Genomic DNA, 5,422 nt, shown 5'->3' with positions numbered 1-5,422 from the left:
CTTAAAAACGCTGCAACATGGAGAATGATTACCAGACCTCTGATCTGCTGAAAGGAACACCTGAAGTCTTAGAAACGCTGCAACACAGAGAATGATTACCAGACCTGTGATCTCAATGCTGGACACTTGATTTATTGAAAATGGCTGTTGTTCCTCCTCGAGGCACCTAATAAATACTGGGTGCTCGTGCATCACTACACTAAGGTGGCTAAAGATGAATGAATGACTGGCTTTTGCGGGGGGTGGGATTTTTAAAGTTTCGGCATGAGATAGTGATGTTGGTTGTGCACCATTGTGAATGTGCTACAAGCCAATAAATTATGCACTTTAAAATTACTGAGCTCATTAACAAAACAAAGGATAAAAACCATAGGATTGTCTTAACAGATGCAGAAAAAGTACTTTACAGAATTCAACATCTTTTCATGATAGGAAGTCCCCAACTTATTAGGTATAGAATAAATGTACCTCAACACAATAAGAGCCATATATGACAACCCACAGCTAACGTCACTGGTGAAAATTTTCACATCATTGGTTAAAAGCTGAAAGCTATTCTTCTAACATCAGGAACAAAACAAGGATGACCACTCTCACTACTTCTAATCAGCATAGTCCTTTAAGTCCTAGCCATAGCAATTAGGCAAGGGAAATAAATAAATGACACCTAAATTTAAAAAGAATTTAAACTGTCCCTGTTTGTGGACAACATGACCTTATACATAGAAACTTTTAAAGACGCCACCAAAAAAAAAAAAAAAAAACTGATAAAACTAATAAATGTGGTAAAGTTGCAGGATATAAAACCAACGTACAAAAATAAACAACTTTTCTATACACTAACAATAAACTGTACAAAAAAGAAATCAAGAAAACAATACCATTTATGATAGCTATGAAAAATAAAATATCATACTTAGGAATATGTTTAACCAAAGAGACAAAAGGCCTGTTATATGCTGAACAATATAAAACGTTGATGAAAGAAATTAAGGAAGACACAAATAAATGGAAAGAGGCCCAATGTGCATGGATGGGAAAAGTTAATGTTGTTGAAATGTCTATACTACACAAAGTGATCTGCAGATTCAGTGCAATCCCTATCAAAATATCAATGACATTTTTCACAGAGATAGAAAAAACAATTCTAAAATTTGTATGGAACTACAAAAGATCCTGAATAGCCAAAGCAAGCTTGAGCAAAAAGAACAAACCTGGAGGCATTGCACTACTTGACTTCAAAATATACTACAAAGTTATAGTAATCAAACAACATGGTTAAAAAAAAAAATCCATCGTAGTACTAGGATAAAAACAGACACATAGATCAATGGAACAGAATAGAAAACCCAGAAATAAATTCACACATTTACAGTCAATTGATTTTTTAAAAATTTTTTTATTTCTGTAGGTTATTGGGGAACAGATGCCATTTGGTTACATGAGTAAGTTCTTTAGTGGTAATTTGTAAGATTTTGGTGCACCCATCACCCAACCAGTGTACACTGAACCCAATTTGTGGTCTTTTATCCCTCATCCGCTTCCCACCCTTTCCCCCTCAGTCCCCAAAGTCCATTGTGTCATTCTTATGCCTTTGCATCCTCGTAATTTAGCTCCCACTTATGAGTGAGAACATATGATGTTGTATTTCCCATTCCTGAGTTAGTTCACTTAGAATAATAGTCTCTAATCTCATCCAGGTTGCTGAAAATGCCATTAATTCATTCCTTTCTGTGGCTGAGTATTATTCCATCATACATATATGTGGTGTATATATATGTGTGTGTGTGTATATATACACCACTGTTTCTTTATTCACTTGTTGATTGATGGTCATTTGAGTTGGTTCCATGTTTTCACACAGTCACTTAATTTCTGTCAAAGGTGCGAAGAACACACAATGGGGGAAAGAACAGTCTTTTCAACAAATGCTGTTGGGGAAATGGGATATTCACATGCAGAAGAATGAATTAGACTCTCATTTCACACCATACACTAAAATCAACTCAAAATGGATTAAAGACTTGAATGGAAGACTTGAAATTGTATAACTACTAGAAGAAAACATGGGGGAAAGCTCCATAACATTAGTCTGGGTAATGGTCCTTTGGATATCAATCCAAAAGCACAGGCAAAAGTAGAAACAGACAAATGAAATTACATCAAATAATTAACGGAATAAAGAGAAAATCTACAAAATAGGAGAAAATATTTGCAAACCACACATCTGGTAAGGTTTTGCTATGGTTTGAAATTCCCCTCTAAACTTCACGTTGAAATTTAATTGCCATTGTAACAGTATTAAGAGGTAGGACTTTTAAGAAATGATTAGGCCGTAAGGTCTCTGCCCTCGTAAAGCGGTGAATGTTTTTGCTGAGGGAGTGACTTAGTTATCACAGGAGTGAGTTTCTGATAAAAAGGATGAGTTCACCTTTCTTGCCCTTCTGTCATGGGATAACCCTTGCCAACGCTAGCGCCATGCTGTTGGACCTCCCAGCCTCGAAAATCCTGAGCCAAATAAATTTCTGCTGTGTATAAATTACCTAGTCTGTTGTATTCTGTAATAGCAGTAGAAAATGGGCTAAAACTTGGCCAGGTGCAGTGGCTCACGCCTGTAATCCCAGCACTTTGGGAGGCCAAGGTGGGTGGATCACCTGAGGTCAGGAGTTCGAGACCAGCCCAGCCAACATAGTGAAACTCTGTCTCTACTAAAAATACAAAAAAATTACCTGGGCGTGGTGGTGGGCACCTGTAATCCCAGCCACTTGGGAGGCTGAGGCAGGAGAATCACTTGAACCTGGGAGGCAGAGGTTGGAGTGAGCCAAGATCATGCCACTGCACTCCAGCCTGGGCAACAGAGCGAGAAACCATCTCAAAAAAAAAAAGAAAAGAAAAGAAAAGAAAAGAAAAGAAAAGAAAAGAGAAACGTGATCCCCACAGTTGGAGATGGGGCCTGATGGAGGGTGTTTGACTTGATGCCGTCTTCATGGTAATGAGTGACTTCTTGCTCTATTAGCTCCTACAAGATCTAATTGTTAAAAGAGCCTGGCACCTTCCTCCCCTCTCTCTTCCCTCCTTTCTCTCACCATGTGATGCCTGCTCCCCTTCAATTTTCCCCATAAGAAGAAGCTCCCTGAAGCCCTCACTAGAAGCAGATGCTGGCACCATGCTTCTTGTATAGCCTGCAGAACCATGAGCCAAATAAACTTGTTTTCTTTATGAATTATCCAGCCTTGGGTTTTCCTTTATAGCAATGCAAACTAAGATGCTTGGCTTCTTCTCTTTCCATCACGGATTTCTCCTATAAATGCTTCCTTAATAAATCAACTGTGGTCAGGCGCGGTGGCTCATGCCTGTAATCCCAACACATTGGGAGGCCGAGGCAGGCGGATCACCTGAGGTCAGGAGTTTGAGACCAGCCTGGCTAACATGGTGAAACCCTGTCTCTACTGAAAATATAAGAAAATTAGCCAGGCATGGTGGCAGGCACCTGTAATCCCAGCTGCTTGGAAGGCTGAAGCAGGAGAATCACTTGAACCCAGGAGGAAGAGGTTGCAGTGAGCTGAGACTGTGCCATTGCACTCCAGCCTGGGCAACAAGAACAAAACTCTGTCTCAAAAAAAATAAAAATAAATAAAAAAATTCAACTGCATGTAAATCCTCGTCTCAGGGTCTTCTTCTGAAGAACTCCATTTTGGGATAGGGTCTGGCTCTGTAGCCCAGGCTGGAATGCAGTGGCTCAGTCTCAGCTCACTGCAACCTCTGCCTCCCAGGCCCAAGCAATCCTCCTGCCACAGCCTCCTGAGTAGCTGGGACTACAGGCACACACCACCACACCCAGCTAATTCTTGCATTTTTGGGTGAGACAGGGTTTCACCATGTTGGCCAGGCTGGACTCGAGTGATCTGCCCACCTCAGCCTGCCAATGTGCTGGGATTACCGGCTTGAGTCACTGCACCCAGCCACAGGCAATTATTCTCATAAAGTGAAACCAGAAACAAAAAGTACAAAGATCATTGATCCGAGACCAGCTGTGGAAAGGTCTAGCTCCACATTTTCGCAAAACAGGATGATTCCAACCAGGGTGATGTAATGACAGTTTCTCACAACTTGAACTATAGTATTTACTACTCAGAATCTGTAACCTGCTAATGATTCTGTTTATTGAAACCTACATTACCTTCTCTTGCTCACATGTATAACACCAGTAGGTTTTATTTCAGAAATTAATTAAGTTCTCCTAGCTACATTTACCCTTGGAATTATTAACATCTGGAAATGAAAATCAATGAAGACTTGGTGAATTCTTTTATTTCTTTTATTTCTTTCCTCCATCTCCCCATGTTAAGAATAGAATTGCTGCTGTACTTTGATCCAAATCACTGTGCAAATCTAAAGGGAGATATCTTTTTTTTTTTAAGAGCACAAATCCACATTTATTTATTGACTTTTCATTAGTTTAAATCCTTGAGGGGGTACAGCATCACTCGGATTCTGTGTCCAATAGCCTTAGGAGGAAGACTGCATCAGAATTTGGCACGTACCATGCCACTGTTTCCGTGGGCCTGAATTACCTTCCCCAGATTACTCTGGTTTTGTTTGGTTTGCCGCCAGGAGTCACTGTGTTGTTCTTTGCTTTGTATACGTAAGCATATCTCTTGCCCAAATAGAATTCTGTTTCATCTACGGCATAAACACCTTTAATTTTAAGAAGAGCCATGTTCTCCCTTTAGTTCCGGAGACCCCACTTATAGCCGGCAAAAATGGCCTTGGACCATAGCCTTCTAGACATAGTTCTTTTGACAAGTCCTGTTCCCAGCAGGCCTACTCCAGTTATTTGCCCCCAAATTTCAGCAGCAGGCACTTCACTCCTCTAAAAGGAGGTATCTAATTCTTTTGGGGGACCTCTTGTTCTGGGGGTTAAATGAGGTAAGTAGATAACATAGCCAAGGGGTATGGCTCATAGAAGGCACACAACAATTAGCCACCTTTCTTCATTATGAAGTTGTGGCCCAGGAGGATGCTCTAATTCTGTGATTTTCAAAGTGTGATAATCCATCAGAATCACCTGGAGTGCTTGCTAAATGAAGATTCCTGGACTCTATCCTTCCAAATCAGAATTTCTGGGAAAAACCCAGAAATCAGCATTTTAAAATGCCCTCTGTTTATTTTTTTAACTTTTTTTTTTTTGAAACAGAGTCTTGCTCTGTCACCCAGGCTGGAGTGCAGTGGTGCGATCTCAGCTCACTTCAACCTCCGCCTCCCGGGTTCAAGTGATTCTCCTGCCTCAGCCTCCCCAGTAGCTGGGACTACAGTTGTGCTCCACCATGTCCAGCTAATTTTTTTGTGTATTTTAGTAGAGAAGGGGTTTCACCATGTTGGCCAAGCTGGTCTTGAACTCCTGGCCTCGAGTGATCTGCCC

General features: G+C 40.7%; 1 pseudogene; it reads right to left on the bottom strand.

Annotated features, from left to right (window-relative positions):
* Positions 1 to 4,454: 4,454 nt before the first annotated feature.
* Positions 4,455 to 4,792, bottom strand: LOC119621149 (large ribosomal subunit protein eL33 pseudogene; annotated as a pseudogene).
* Positions 4,793 to 5,422: the final 630 nt, after the last annotated feature.

The sequence above is a fragment of the Chlorocebus sabaeus genome, chromosome 5 (assembly GCF_047675955.1).
Source record: "Chlorocebus sabaeus isolate Y175 chromosome 5, mChlSab1.0.hap1, whole genome shotgun sequence".
Lineage (NCBI taxonomy): Eukaryota > Metazoa > Chordata > Mammalia > Primates > Cercopithecidae > Chlorocebus > Chlorocebus sabaeus.
The sequence above is the reverse complement of the archived record's forward strand: the minus strand, read 5'-3'. Positions and strand labels throughout refer to the sequence as shown.